The sequence below is a fragment of the Desmodus rotundus genome, chromosome 9, assembly GCF_022682495.2.
Source record: "Desmodus rotundus isolate HL8 chromosome 9, HLdesRot8A.1, whole genome shotgun sequence".
Classification (NCBI taxonomy): Eukaryota; Metazoa; Chordata; class Mammalia; order Chiroptera; family Phyllostomidae; genus Desmodus; species Desmodus rotundus.
Genome location: NC_071395.1, coordinates 63,440,892 through 63,457,747, shown reverse-complemented (window position 1 = coordinate 63,457,747; position 16,856 = coordinate 63,440,892).

Sequence of the window (16,856 nt, the reverse complement as noted above, 5' to 3'; positions counted from 1 at the left end):
TTGACCAGAATGCTCACATGTGGCCTTTTCAGCATGGAGAACTAGGGTGGTTGTACTTTTTACCTGGTGGCACTGGGCTTTAAGAGCTGTGTTGTAGTGGACATGGCTGACTATGATATAGCCCTGGAAGTCTCCTGGCATCACTTCCGTCATACTCTTGGTCAAACCAGTCAGAAGTCTGTGCAGAATCAAGCAGAGGCAGATAGAGACCCCATCTCTTGATGGCAGGAGTGTCACAGAGTCTTAGCATGACCACACCAGGCAAATGTATCAACTCGTGTAGGCTACAATCTTCCACTATTCAAATACTAATCCAGGCTTTGTAAAGGTATTTTTTTTAAAAAAAGAGTTTATTTATTTATTTTTAGAGAGAGGGGAAGGGAAAGAGAAAAAGGAGAGAAATATCAATGTGAGAGAGAAACATCGATGTGAGAGAGAAACATCAATCGGTTGCCTGTAGTACACTCCCCAAACCCGTGACCCAGGCATGTGCCCTGACTGGGGATCCTACTGGTGACCTTTGACTTTGTAAGACAATGTCCAACCAACTGAGCCAAACTGATCAGGACTGTAAAGGTATTTTGTAGATGTGGTTAAAGTCCATAAATTCAATTGAATTAAGTAAAGGAGATTACTTTAGATAACTTGAATGGGCCTGATCCAATCAGTTGAAAGGCCTTAAAAGCACAAATGAGGTTTCCTTGATGAAGAAGAAACTGTGGAAAAGCTTCCAGCATGATCTTCCTGAAAGACCACCCTATGGGCTTTGAACTTGCCTAATTGGTCTCCACAATTGAATAAGCCAATTCCTTGCCCCCCCCACCCCGAAAAAAATCTTTTAGTATATATATTATGTCCTACTGGTTCTGCTTCTCTGGCTGAACCCTGATTGATGCAGGCAAAAGTCCAAATATTTTATAAAGTGGAATAAATTTTAAAAGATTGTAAGGGGAAAAATAAGCATGTTACCCACTTGTAAAAGGAAAACTTGACAGCAAAGATATATCCATCAAAAATATATGAGTATGTGTCTAACAATAGACCTCAGGATAACAAACAATAACTGACAGAACTGCAGGGAGCAAAACATAAAGCAACTGAGGCTGGAAATGTTAATACACTCTATAGAGCACAAAGTGATGGGCTCATGGGGTGGGGCACCCATCCCCCAAGCTGCCAGTGTGTTTGCTTGCTGATGGCTCACAACTAAAAACCTCTCTGGGAATTGTCCTGGCTGAAGAGAGTGGCTTTGCAGGTTACATCTCACCCCCAGGAGCAGTCCACATCCAGTGATGCTCACTGCAGGGGTTCAAAGACCTTGTCCCTTTGCCTTAACTTGTAACCTCTCTAAAGGGCCCCCCCCTAGCTTGAGTTCTCTGCAGAATCAAGTGAGACCTTTGTCTCAATTGTACAGCATTTTAACACTTCCATCTGCCTAACTTTCCTTACAGGTATCATTCATTTAAAGGTATTTTTCTAGAGAACACTATCCAATAACACTTCTGCAGGCAGTCCTCCACCATCTACTCCATCCAGAATCTGTTTCCAGGGTATTTGCCCCAAAACAGTCAGTTCTAGCAATGGTTCTAGGATATTTGACTCTAAATGGAGATTTTGGCTCCCAGTCACCTCTTAGCTTGCTGATAATGAGGACACTCTTACTTGTGTTTGGTGGAGTGCTGACAGTATATGTCAGGCTGTAACAGAATAATTATTAAAACTGTCACTGGTGTTGAACCGGGATGGGATACTGATGGAAGGGAATGCACTCATGGATGCTGTATCTCAAGGCTTTGTGAGACTGGGGAGTTAGCAATTTTAAGGACTATGAAGTTGAATGGCTATTACTGGGAGCTATTGACAAGGAAAGGCTGAGAGGGTGGTTAATCTCCAATTTGAGGAAAAGTGTGAAAATCAGAGGGTTTCTTGAAGGCTGTTGGCAAAATATCAGAGCAGCATAACTTCAGATAAGGTTGAATTCTCAACCCCGGAAAGTTTGCTATGACAAGGTCAGGACCGGTTTGGAAAAGAATAGAACCTTGAGACTCAGGATGGGGACATTTGGACTAATGTAGGCAAACATCTCAAAACACCAACTCCCCTAAATTCTCTGGACCTGCAAAAGTGGCCCACATCTCCTGGTCTTGCTTGAATATGATGTAGACAGAGGCCTCTACTTTGCAATAAAACCTGTGCTCCTCTCATAATCTACTCTTTCCTTCCCTCCTGGTCACCACCAATAACTTGGGTCAAGTCACCACAGAATGCAACAGGGGAAATGCTGGGCCTTATCAGGGAGGAAAAGAAGCCCTGATTGATGTGGCTCACTTGACTGGGTGTTATCTCTGCAAAGCAAAAGCTTGCAAATTAGACTCCCAGTCAGGGCACATGCCTGGGTTGCAGGTTTCCTCCCCAGTTGAGTTGTGTGTGAGAGGCCACTGATCAATGTATCTCTCTCACATTGATGTTTCTCTTCCTCTCTTTTTCTCTCCCTTCCCCTTTCTTAAACAAACAAACAAAATCTCAGGAAAAAGGGAGAAAAAGAACTACCCCTTGAAGTTGTTGCAGACCCTAGGCGATCTGTATCTGCAGGGACCAGGAGAATACATGGGTCTGGATCCTGAGGATGCTGGGTCAAGGAGGGCAGGGCATACAGCTGAGTACAGGAAAGCCAATTAAGACAGAGTATACTCATGTGATAAGGGTTTACTCACTCTGGCAAGGATGCCAGGAGATGGCGCTAACATACTGCTAGGACTTTTGGTGGCTTGGAGAAATAGATGGCCCTACACTGAGTAGAAGTGCCAGAAATTCCTGGCAAATAGCGAAAGAAGGGGTTAAAGGCTTAGGGAAGTGAGCACCAAGAGCAGGCAGAGTATGTAAGGCTGGAAAGTGAATCAGCTCTTTTTCATTGGAAGGCTTGGAAGACCTTCTGCTCAGGTACACAATGTGTTGGTGAGAAGATCAGCGGTGGTTGTCCTCCACAGGTGGAGGCTGACAGTAGGGGATTTGTTATAGAACTGGGCTCCCTCAGGGTGGCACTTAACCTTCAGAAACAAGGCAAGCCAGTTGAACATGATGAGCAATAAGATCAAAGTGGAAAGGGGTGGCAGGAGAGTGGAGGGAGTACATTATTTTCAGAGAGCTATGGAGACAATTAATAGAACAAGATGTATCTACAGACACACGTGGGCAGACAGCTTGGGTGGTGTGCAATCTACACAATCAGGTGAAATAAAGGATGGATGATCAAGAGATTGTGGTTAATAAAGTGTCACAATCTTTTGCCCAATTTACAAACCTTAGTCGGCTTTCAGACCCATAACCTGTTGACTGAAGAAGCCAAATTGTTGGAGGGAAGGCCCCTGCAACATTGCATCGAGCGCCTGTGGCAATGATTTCCCAGTCCCCCCGAAGGAACCTATGGTTATACTGGAAAAGGGGGACACGGACAAGTTTCAGGCTGTATTTAAGCACCTGAAGCATCGTGATGACCTCTGTGTTAGAATGCAGGAATATGGGAACCAGGTAATAAGTAGAGTTCTGTTTCATGGCAGGTCAACAGGGTTCAATGTCTCATTTGGTGGTAGTTTTCCAAGACCTTGAACATACAATTGGAATAAGTATACTTGTAGTTGGCAAGCCAAATTTCTTCCTCAGCCAGTAAGGTAAGAGCCATCAAAATGTGGAAGGCCAAGTGGAGTGCTCTGAAACTGCCTCCAAAACTCATCCCTGTTTAAGATGCAAACAAACAAACAAACACCTCCTCCCCCCAAAACAGCATCATATCCCAGAGGGAATGGTAAAGATTCATTCCTCTCTTAATGACTTAAAGGGTGCAGGGTGGTGGTCCTCAGCATAGCAACATTTATTCAACAATCAAGCACCTCCAAAAGACAGATGAATCTTGGAGAATGACAGTGGATTGCTATAAAAATCATAAAAGTCACTCCAATTGCTTTGCTAGAGCAGATTTAGACAGCATTAAATATATAGTATTCAGTCATTGATCTGGCAAATGTGTTCATTTCCCTGATAAGTAAGAAGTGCCAGGCATGTTGGAGGTCTTGGTAAAACTTGGTTAAAAATACAGCTGATGGAGGTAAATCCTACAGAGTTTCAGGGGCTGCCACAGCAGTAAAATTTTAGGGGTGCAGTAGTATGACACATGTCTGGAATTCCCTCCAGTGTAAAGGATGAGTTATTGTATCTTACACTCCTACTTCTTAAAAAAGAAGGATGATACCTGATAGGGCTCTGTGGGTTCTGAAAGTGGAATATTTCAACTTGGCAAGCTGATTTAACTCATCTACTACATGGAGGCTGTCAGCGCTGAGTGGAGCAGGAAAAGGCTTGATAGCCAGTCCAGACTGCAGTACAAACAGCCCTGTCTCTTTGATGGGCCATCCTGGCTTGGGCTGGAAAAGTATCTGGGCTGCAAAAAGAGACCGTGTGGCTATGGTGACAAACCCCACTGTGGGAACCACAGCACAGCTCCCTGGTGCTGTGGAACAAGGCTTTGACATTTTCAGCAGATAATGGTACATCATTCAAAAATCATTTACTGGCATGACACCAAGTCTGACCATAGGACATCATGTGAAATGTTCATTAGGGGCTATGATCTGTCAGATCCTCCAAGTCATAAGTTTTGGTGGGTTTAGGAGTAATCCATAAAAAGGATCGAAGTAGTATATCTGAGTTTGGCAATGCTTTAACATAGGTAATACTCACAGATCCCAAGAAAAGGGGGGTCAGGCCATGCCATCAGGGCCACATAAAGAAGTACCAGTGTTGGTCAGGAGGTAGAGAGAGAGGGGGAAACTGCAAGAGCCTTTGTTGTGGTTTCTATGGAGAGGCAGGACAAGTGGGTTTAGGAATGGATAGTTTGAGTAATTTAGGTACTGTCTGGAATAGAAGCTGTTCCTAGTGGTCTGGTGCTTGGCCCCGGGTGGTTAGGACAGGTGGATAATGGCATGGAGAGATAAAGAAGGAGGTTGGGGGCATGGGCTCTGGACTGGTTGGTTTTCTTTTGAAAAGCATGTTGTTTACTATCCCTAGGAATTGTTTACTATCTCTAGGAATTAGCTAATTCTGGGAATGACAGTTCCTCCACAGTCAGAAAGGTCCCAGAAGTCAAAGCAACAGAATACAGAATATAAAAGACATGGTTGATACAGGGTGTGAATGCTACCAAAGGATACAAGTAAACTGGGCAGACAGGTAACCCAGACCTTCATGTTGTCCATCATGATGCACCAACTCTCTCTCAGTGCGTGTCTATGACATGTTGTGGTGGTGCATTTGTTACCAGGTAATGAAGGAAGAAAAAGCCCAACTTGGTTAATAGAAGAGTTGGCTTGAGATGTGGGTGCTAACTGAACATAGACTGTTCCTGCATTATGCTGCGAATGGGGGTGGTCTTGAAGGACACTGATGAAAAGACACTGATCCAGTGGAGCTTCTGGTGGTACACCTCGTCCTCCATTTCATGTGGAGAGAGAAGGGGACAGAGGTAAGGATATACATGGATTCATGGGCAATGATGACTGGATTGGATGGTCACTCAAGAGCTAGAAGATTGGAAGAATGGAGATGATGAGGTGTGGGGGTGGGGAGAGGAAAGTAGATGAAGCCATAAGAAGGGTTATGTAATGTGACAATCTTTGTACCACATGTTAATGCTCACCAGAGAGAGTCCACTATAGAAGAAACACTAAATCACCAAGTAGACAGGAAGACTTGTCCAGTTGTGATCAGCAAATCTTTTTCATTAGCCATCCTGGCGCTGTCACAATGCACTTATGAACAGAGTACCCATGGAAGGAGGAAATGGAGGCTACGCATGGGCATATCCCCATAAGCTCCCATTCACCAAGGATGATCAAATTATTGCTGCTTTGAACATTCAGCCTACCAGCAAGAGATAACAATGCTGAACACCTGCCATAGCACCATCCTACGAGGCGCCCACCAAGCCACTTGGTTGCAAGCTAATTACATAGGGTGCTTTCCACTCTGGAAGGGTCAGAGAGGATCCTGACTGAAATCCATATACTAATAAAATGCTAGTATAATAAATCACAAGGAGAAACCACGAAAACATTCCAGATTGAAGGAAGGCAAAGATGCTTTGTAATTAAATGGCATAACTGACTGTAGACTACATCCTATAATTGAAAGGCAGAAAGGACATTTGAGTCATTTGAAAAATTACACAAGGGACAGTAGAATAGATTAAAGTATTATATCAATTTTAAAGTTGCAGAAGTTGATAACAGTACTGTGGTTGTGTGAGAGAATATCTTCATTCTTAAGAAAAATTTTTGGAAGTATTTAAGAGTAAATGGTCATAACATATGTAACCTAACCTCAAACAATTCAGAAAAAAATATTATCTGTTTATAAACGTGTGTTCGTGTGTGCATCTACATTCGGAGAAAGGAGAAGTTAAGCAGGCACAGAAAATAAGGAAAATGGAGAAAAATGTTAAAAATAGGTGAATCTGGGTAAAGATTATATGAGTATTCTTTGTACTATCCTTATTTTTGCAAACTCTTCATTGCATAATATCTTGTTAATGCATTTCTGGATACTTGAATATTCTTTTGATTCTTTACCTTTTCCTGGGAATGAAGTTTAAATCTGAAGAAAATGTTATAGAATGAAAACAAAAATAAGAATCTAGAAGCACGTGAATAAGATGCTGTATAGGGAACCGATCAGCATGGCAGTGGTGAATGTAGCCCAGCACCGAACTGGAAAACCGATTGGGTGCGAGGCGGCACACAGGACCCAGGCATGCAGACTGACTTTCCCATGGGGAACCAGGCTGACATTGTACCTAGGCTGCTTTAAGGCTTGCTTTTGCTAAAACTCTCTCACTCTGAGTTAAGACTGAAGATGTTTAATCTATATCTCTGAAGCAACTCCCTAAAGTCTGTGCTAAGTTGTCCCAAGGACGGAATGTAACCAGATCAATCACTGTTATTGTTCCCTTGCATTTGCTATATTTCTTTCTTTGTTATCTGTAAGAAGTAATCACTTACATTAAACCTAAGTATGAGTGAGAACCTCCTTTGGTGTGATGCTACTGGAAAGTAATAAAAGCCTGTCCAGGAAAGGGTCAATGTGCTCTCTCTCTCTCAATGTGCCGTTCCTTTTTCTCCACAGGACTTCTGCAGTCCGTGTGAATTTGTTTGTCACATCCACAACACATGGACCCCGCTGGCCGGAGTCCTCATCAATGCTGTATATGCAAACACTTTTTGGAGAAAGTGAGAAAACAATTTTGAGAAATATTAAGGATAATCTAAATAATGGAGAGTAAAGCTTACAGGGTAAATTTCCCCCCCTTAATATACCCATTTTATTTTTTAAAAGTATATTTTGTTGATTATGCTATTATGGTTGTCCCATTTTTTTCCACTTTATTCCCCTCTGCCCTATACCCCATGCCACCATCATTCCCCCACCTTAGTTCACGTCCATGGGTTGTACATATAAGTTCTTTGGCTTCTCCATTTCCCATGCTATACTTAACCTCCTCCTGTCTATTTTGTACCTACCTTTTATGCTTCTTATTCTCTGTACCTTTTCCCCCATCTGCCCTGCTGCCCCACCCTACAGGTAGCCCTCCACGTGATCTACATTTCTGTAATTCTCTTCCTGTTCTAGTTGTTTGCTTAGTTTGTTTTTGTTTTGGGGGTTTCATTGTTGATAGTTGTGAGTTAGTTGTCATTTTACTGTTCATAGTTTTGATCATCTTCTTTTTCTTAGACAAGCTGCTTTAACATTTCCTATAATAAGGGCTTGGTGATGATGAACTCCTTTAACTTGACCTTATCTGGGAAGCACTTTTTCTGCCCTTCTATTCTAAATGACAGCTTTGCTGGATACAGTAATCTTGGATGTAGGTCCTTGCCTTTCCTGACTTTGAATACTTCTTTCCAGCCCCTGCTGGACTGCAAGGTTTCTTTTGAGAAATCAGCTGATAGTCTTATGGGAACTCCTTTGTAGGTAACTCTCTCCTCTTCTCTTGCTGCTTTTAATATTCTCCCCTTATCTTTAAACTTGGCTAATGTAATTATGATGTTCCTTGGTGTGTGCTTCCTTGGGTCCAACTTCTTTGGGGCTCTCTGAGCTTCCTGGACTTCCTGAAAGTCTATTTCCTTCACCAGATTGGGGAAGTTTTCCTTCATTACGTTTTCAAATAAGTTTTTAATTTCTCGCTCTACCTCCTCTCCTTCTGGCACTCCAATGATTTGGATGTTGGAATGTTTAAAGATGTCCTGGAGGTTCCTAAGCCTCTCCTCATTTTTTTGAATTCTTGTTTCTTTATTCTGTTCTGGTTGGATGTTTCTTTCTTCCTTCTGCTCCAAACCATTGATTTGAGTCCCAGTTTCCTTTCCTTCACTGTTGGTTCCCTGCGCATTTTCCTTTATTTCACTTTGCATAGCCTTCACTTCTTCTTCTATTTTGCAACCATACTCAACCACTTTTGTGAGCATTACCAGTGTTTGGAACTCTGCCTCTGATAGGTTGATTATCTCTTTATCACTTAGTTTTATTTTTGGAGCTTTGATCTATTCTTTCATTTGGGCCATATTTTTTTTTTGTCTTGTTGTGCCTGTTACATTGTAAGTGGTGGAGCCTTAGGTATTCCCCAGGGTGGGGCAACCCACTTTGTTGTGGTCCCGTCTGTGGGGAGGGGTCCGAGAGGGAACAATGCTGCTTGTTTGACTCTTGGTGGCTCTCAGTCACTACCCCTGCTACCCACAAGCAAATTGGGCCCTTGTGGTGCTGATTCCTGGGTGGGTGGCTTTGTGTATGCTCTAGGACCCTATGAGTCTTTCCAACCAATCCTCTTGTGAGGCTGGGAGTTTATTCTGCTGCTGCAACCTCCACAGGTTTTTACAGCCAGAGGTTTTGAGGCTTTATTTCCCTGCACTGTAACCCTGGGTTGTGTGGTATGTCTAGGTCCCCAGTTGTTCCTCTGGGCTTATCCGCATTCAGATATGGGACTGCCCGGTGTGCCAGCTGCTCCCTTGCCACTGATTTTTCAACTGTACCATAATTGTTGCAGAATTACCTCCCCAAATTCAGGTTCATGTACCTGATGTACTAGTAGGTCAAAACATTAAGACACCAGTGCTTGGAGGTAGAGAAATATTTATTGGATTGGGCTAAAACAAGAGGACAGGAAAGTGAAATCTCTCAAAACCATCCCCCTAAGAGCAAAAGTAGCGAGTTTTTGTGCAGCTAGGGTGTAGGGGGAGGGGAGCTCCTGGGAACTGAGAGAGAAGGCTGTGTTTTTTTAGTCACAGATAATGCTTTTTCAAATCAGACCCCTGGGTGTCAGCAGCAGGTCATAGCTACCTTGAAGACATTCTTTTTTTCCTGCAAGATATATTTATAAATTGTCCTTGTGGTCCTGAAGTTATCTCCTCCTATTTGACAAAGAAACAGTCCATCAGCAGCATAAATTCTATGTGAGAACAGGGGTGCTGGGTTGAAGAATCAAAATTCTGCAAGATACATCATAATTGTGTGTTATGAATTATCTTTAAAGCAGAGACTAGACATCTTATGATTATACCTATTGTTTAAATTATCATTGTTTTGTGCCTAAGTAGCTGTATTTTTCTATTATCTCGAGCAGAGCGTACTTTTAAACGTTTCTCCTGGAACTTGTTTTACAAGTAAGCCTTTAAAACATGACTAACATACTTTCTTAATCTTTGACTATAAGCTATGTGACAACCAAAGCAATTGAAACCTATTTAATTAAAACATAATTATATCATAATTAAGAATTAAATTATTTCATTCTAGCTGCCAAAAATACTAGGGGTATTAAAATCCCAAGGGTTCGGCTACACAATGAAGCTGACGGGGGTGGGTGGGTGGGGGACGCACAAAAAAAATAGATAAAAACCTTTGTTAAATGTATCATTAGTGTAGGCTGTGTTAAGATGTCACGAAATAATGTTTGAAATTAACCATTTGTCAATGGATGAATATCAAGGTGTTTTTCCACAAGGGACTTGCCCCCTTGGCTGCCCCTGTGTGTCCTGGACATGATCTGCATAGGTGAAGGCGAAGACTGAACTGGCCTCTCTGGGCTGTATCAGCCTCTCCCGTGTAGGCCTGCTGAAGCCCCTTCTCCCCACGCCAGCTGTCTCCTGGGTAAAGAGGGTGCCGGCTGCGAGGGGCAGAAGCAGGCAGCGCTCCGCTGTCTGCACCGGGCGGAGCCTCCCGTGAAGCACCCCTGCCCCCATTCCCCGGCAGTGGCTGGGGTCGGGCGGGTCTCCCCCTCCCCCGAAACTCCCCGTGCTGCTCAACACTACCCTCCCCTAAGCAGCCTGAGTGAGGGCCGGTCCCAGGCTCCGCTGGGACACCCTCTCAAACCGTTTTCTCGACCAGGAGCTCGTCTGCCTTCCGGTCGATCCCTCCCAAGGCTTAAGGAGGTCTGAGGTCCCTGGGCTGCGGCCAGTGCGGCCCAGGGCAGCGGGCGGAGGGAGTCCCTGGGTCTGCCGGAGGTTTGCTCACGGCCACGCGCGCCCGTAGGGCTGTTCACTCCAGCTTCCCATCTTCTTCCAGCGCTGGCCGCTGACCCCTGAGCTGTGCCCGGCTTGCTCGTACCCCCCAGCACCACTGCCACCCAGGTTCAGCGCCATCTTCCAGGGCGGTTTTGCCATCACCGGCCTCAAGGACCAGAGACCTGACCCCGGTCGTCCTGCCCCTCAGCGGGACCCTGGGTGCGTCCCCATGGCAGGACTGGGGGGCAAAGAGAGCAGTGCCTCTGCAGGCCGGGGGGGGGGGGGGGGGTCGCTCAGGCTGGGAGGGGTTATCTTTCTGCGCGCCGTGCGCGAGGGCTTAGCGGACTTTCTTGAGGCCTAGGGGAAGCAACGAGCCCCCGGAAGGGGGTGGGGCCGCCTCAGGCCCAGACCCACCTCCCGATGCCCGGGGCAGGTCTGAGCTGCTGGGACAGCTTACTGTGGGGCCGGGGGTGGTTCCCTCTCCCACCCTGCGGGCCTCGCAGGCCTCCTCTGAGAAGGTCCGACCCCCGAAGAAGATCCTGGTTCAAAGACCCAACGTGCGGAAGTGCGAGGCAGCTGCCCAGGGTCCCCGCGGCCCCTAGGTATGTGTGGCCGGGTCTGCAGGGGCCTGGTGGGGCCAGTCCAGCTGACGCAGAGGTGACTGCGCGAAGGCTGTGCCCCCCGCAAAGGCCGAGGGAACCTGGACGCTTACACGCGGAGGTCTGGACCGCACTCTCCGTGTGGGCGCCCCACAAGCCCGTGTCCTCCGAGGGGCCGAAGGTCGAGGCTGGGAGGCGAAGGGAAGGGTCGCTGGGCCGTCTCCTCTGCCGGAGCTTGGCCCCCGGAGTGCTGACCGGCCAGAGAGCAAAGGGGGCAACGGAAGATGATGGATAAGGCACGACCCTGGCAGAGCCAACTTAGGAGGGCCTGTCAGGCGTGCACCCTTGGGGAATCCGCTGCTAGCACGTTCGCTGTAGTCTTTCCCTTCTGCTGAAGTGCAGCGCGATGTTTAAGTGGAAGTTTCTCCTAAGACTCTAAGACAATAGGCACCAAATACCTAAACTGAGTTGCCAGGCAGGCCACCATACAGAATTGGCCAAGGGAAAACAAGTGGAGCGGCTGAGAAACTGTTAGTGATTGTTAAGGCTTTCACCCATATTGAGAGTATCAGAGATTGAAGAGGATTTCTAAACTTTTGGAAAGAGCTCCAAGACGAAAGGGGCTGAGGTGGTTGCTTGCCCCATAGTTCAAACCCAGTAAGAGAGGCTTCAACAGGCCACCTGGGGAGCTTGATATGTGTCCCCTGGAGTTTAAGGACTCAATTGCCTGATGTATAGTTTTGCTGAATAAACCTAAGGTGCAAGAGGTAGCCTGACTAGCTGTTCCTGGTTAAGTTGCAAGAAGGTGTATGCACACCTATGGGGCACAGATTTGGGGGCAAAAGATACATGAATTCTTCCCATTGTCAAGACCTGATCTGTGTGCGTGGGGTCCTCTTAGATGCTATCAACAGTGTTGCCTGAAGGGCTAATCAGATGTCCTAGAAGATAATCCTAGATGTTGACTAAGTAAAAACAACCAGCTGAAATAAACCATACACCAGGGCTAAGCGAAATTCAGGAGAGGATCCTCAGCACTCAGTGAGTCTTTCAAAATTCCACACAATTCCCAGAGAGTAGGGTCCTTGCTGGCAACACTCCTGAAACACAGGCCCTCCCCTGCCTTTTGTTTACCTGCTCTCCCTTGCTCTGACTCTGAAGGGGTCAGAGGCACAGTTAGCAAGCTGTGAGGGGAAAGGTAGAAGTGGAACACAAGGGGAGAAGGAGCCCCAATTTTATTTTCAGAGACTTGACTATGACACAGGATAAATGTTGTAATCACAGCCTGAGGAGCATTTCTTATCACAAAGTGACCAGAAAAGTCACGTTATTGTCCCTTAGACTCTTCCCCTCTCTTACCTTCTTCATCCATGAGAAGGCAAATTAGCAAACTGAATATATTTTTAAGAGATGATAGGAAGCAAAGTTACTTTATGATCCCACCCCACAGTTGTTTAATTATAGAAAAAATCAACTTGAATAACCAACTGAAGTTTAGCTGAACTGAAATACAATAACAAAGGATTTACATAAAAAGTAACGTAAGAGACTAATAAGAAGGGTGGAGGGGTGGAAAGGATTGGCCCCTGCGCCCACATGTGGCAGCTGAGAAGCTGAAGGGATATCTTGGCTGCGAAACACCCTCCCCCGAGTAGTGTGGGGTCTCAGCCCCATGGAGGTATCTCAAACCCAGACCAACAGAGACGGGAAGTGGAGCCCACATGGCAGCCTGCATAGGGTCTGGTGTGAAAATCAGTGGAGATTCAGTCCACCTAGGAGAGAAGAGAGTCTGTTAGAGACCCAGACGCCACCTTCCCAGGGTGGAGCCCTCCTACTGTTACAGCACCAGCAGGGGGAAGGGGGCCCGGTGGGGGGAGTGCACTGCCTGGCCCTCATCTACTGATGCCACCACTCTGCTGTGCTCAGGTCCTGCACAGGGGTCTGCTGGCAGCACCCCTCAGGGATCTTTGGGGTACTCTTTTTCTGGAGAAGCTCTTGGTAGAGACTCAGTGATTGAACTGTGTAACTTTGGAAAGGGGACCATTCTTCACCACTTTGAGCACATAGTGCCCGCCCCGACCCTCTCCTCCCAGACCTGTTGAATCATTTGGCCTACAGTTCCACTACCTGTGACCCTACTCTGCTGAGTTCAGTCCTGTGGGGGGGATCAGAGTGCCATGCAGAGCTGGGACTTTCAGAGTGCCATCTCCCAGTGAGGCTTTTGTCCAGGAGTCAGATGAGTGGGTGCTGGGCTGCATCATGGAGTGGGGCACTCCTGTCTCCCCTGCAAACTCAGCCTGTGCTCTTCCCTCAATGGGACAGTCATTTGACCTGCTTTTTTGGCATCCAGGGGCCCCGCCCTGCTGGGCTCAGTCTCATGGGGGGATCAGAGAGCTGCTTTAAGCTGGGAACTTTGGTGCTTGTCTCCCTCAGAGGCTTTTGCCTAGTAACGGTGGCCACAACCCTCTGAGTTCAGCTCCGCGGGAGGAAGGGAGCACTGCTCGGAGCTGAGACCTTTGGAGTGTCTCCCTTGGAGGCTGTTGTTTGAGACCACGACAAAGTGCTTGGCCCACTCCTGCAAACTTGGCCTGTGCTACTCCCAATGGGAGACTATTTTGATCAGTTTCCCAAGATCCCAGTGGTTCTGCCCTGCTGAACTTGCTCCTGCAGAGGGGCTGGCTGGCTGCACCCAACCTGAACATGCTGGGGGGAGCTAGAGTTGGAGACTCTCAAAGAAACAGAGTGGTATGGCTCTGGAGTAGGGGCCACTTGCCCCTTATTGAGTGCCTGAACACATGGCACCCAAGTAGGGGACACACTAGCCCCATCCTTATGACCCTGGTTGTGCTGCCCTACCGAGCTTGCAACCTGTGGACGGGTCTGTGGGTCTTGGCCAGGCTGGGCCCACTCTAGATTCTTTTTTTGAGAAGGCTCTGGAGGAAGACCAGGCAATCTCAGAGGGAGGCAGAGTGGCTGACAGGTGGAGGTGGACCTCAGGGAGCCTTGGACCTTTTATAGCTCTGTCCCCAGCTCTAAGCTGGGGAAAGCTGACCCTTGTACACAGATTGACCCCTCCCACACACATCCCGCACAGATGCAGCCACACACAGTAAATAGCATGGTAACTCCAGATGAGCAGCTCAAGGTCAGGTACACACAATGTCTGACATAGACCTGTATCTGAGCCCCACTCAAGTGGACCCAGAAACAACAAAACCAGTGGTGGGTTTTAGAACACACCAGGACTCTGCCCAAGTAGCCACACAAGTGGCACACCCAAAGGGGGATTCCAGCAAGCACAAAAACCTACTAGGTACAGATCCAACTCGAACTGCACAGTGACTCATACATGGTGATCAAGGTTTATCCTTATAATCAACCATCCTGAAGAGTTAACTCCACCCATGAAAAGGCCAAGAACATTCAAGGCTCAACTACAAAAGGAAGGTGCATATAACCCAAAAACAATTCGGAAGCACCGAGTTCAAATGATTGGGAAGATTGTGCCACTGAGCCCAACAAGACACCTACGTCATAAAGCCATCACAACAAGTTTGGGAGTCATAGCAGATCAACCTAGTGCACAGAAACAAAATGGGGAGACAAAGAAATATGCCCCAAATGAAAGAACAAGAAAAAACACCAGAAAAAGTTTGAAATGAAATGGAAGCACCTAAGATGCCAGATGCAGAGTTTAAAACAATGCTTATAAGGATGCTCAAAAAACTTCTGGGGAAGAATAGATGACCTCAGTGAAAACTTAAACAAAAAGGTAGTAAGCATTAAAAAGGTCTTAGAAACAATAAGAAAGAACTAGTCAAAAATGAAGAATACAATATCAGAAATGAAGAATACACAAAAAGAATCAACAGCAGGTTAGATGAAGTACAGGATCAAACCAGTGAATTAGAGGACAAGAACAGTAAGCACCCAAGCAGAGCATCAAAAAGAAAAGAGAATTTTAAAAAATGAGGAAAGTCTAAGGAACCTCTGGGACAACATCAGGCGTAACAACATCTTTATTACAGGGGTACCAGAGGAGAAGAGAGTGAGCCAGAAGAAGAGGAGAAGAGACTCCAAAAGGGATCGAGAGCCTGTTTGAAGAAATAATGACTTAAAATTTCCCAACCCTGGTGATGGAAAAATTCACACAAGTTCAGGAAGTGCAAGGAGTCCCAATCAAGATAAACCCAAAGAAGCTCACAAGAAAACACATCATAATTGAAAAGGCAAAGGTTAAAGACAGAGAGACTCTTAAAAGCAGCAAGAGAGAGACAGTTAGTTACCTACAAGGGAGCTTCCATAAGGCTGTCAGCTGATTTCTGAACAGAAACACTTCAGGCTACAAGGGAGTGGCACAAAATATTCAAAGTGATGAAAAGCAAAGACTTATGACTGAGACTACTCTATCCAGCAAAGCTATCACTTAAAATTGAAGGCAAAACAACGAGCTTCCCAGACAAAAAGACACCAAAGGAGTTTATTACCACTGAACCAGTATTGCAAGAAATGTTACTGGGCCTGTTTTAAGAAGGAGGAGGAGGGGAATGAGGAAGAGGAGAAGAAGAGATATATAGAGAGAAGAACACAGGCATAAAGAATCAAATGACAATAAATAAGTACCTATAAATAATAACCATAAATGTAAATGCATTAAATTCTCCAATAAAAAGACATGGGGCAGCTGAATGGATAAGAAAACAAGACCCATATGACCCACATATATGCTGTCTACAAAAGAAACACTTCAGAACAAAAGATACACACAAACAAAAAGTGAAGGAATGGAAAAAATATTCCATTCAAATGGAAACAACAAAAAAGGCTGGGGTAGAAATACTTATATCAGACAAAATAGACTTCAAACAGAAGCCATAACAAGAGACAGACGAGGTCACTACATAATACTAAGGGAAGCAATCTAACAAGAGATACAATCTTTGTTAACACATATGCACCCAACATAGGAGCACCTAAATATATAAAGAAAATCTTGGTGACCATTAAGGGAGAGATCGACATCAATACATTCATAGTAGGGAATTTTTAACACCTCACTGTCATTAATGGGTTGATCTTACAGACAAAAAAATCAACATAGGAACAGTGTCCTTAAACACCACACTGGATTGGATGATTTAATTGATATTTACAAACCATTTCATCCCAAAGCAGCAGGAAATATATTCTTCTCAAGTGCATACGAAACATCCTTGAAGACCACATGTTAGAATGCAAAATAAGTTATATTAAGTTCAAAAAGATTAAAATCATACCAAGCATTTTTCTCTGACCACATTGTATAAAACTAGATATCAATTACAATAAAAAACTGGAAAACATTTGAACATGTAGAAGCTAAATAAAATGTTATTAAATAATGAATGGGTTAACAGTGAGATCAAGGAAGAAATCAAAAGGTACCTAGAGATCAGCAAAAACGAATAGAGAAGAACACAAAACCTATGGGACACAGTGAAGCAGCTCTGAAATGGAACTCATAGCATTACAGACCTACCTCAAGAAGCAAGCAAAATCTCAAATAATCTAATTTTACACCTAAAAGAACTAGAAAAAGAAAAACAAACAAAGCCCAGGGTAAGTAGAAGGAAGGAAATAGTAAAGATTACAGCCAAAATAAATAACATAGAGACTAAAAGAGTAATACAAAAGATCAATGAAACTAAGAGCTGTTTCTTAGAAGAGATAAACAAGA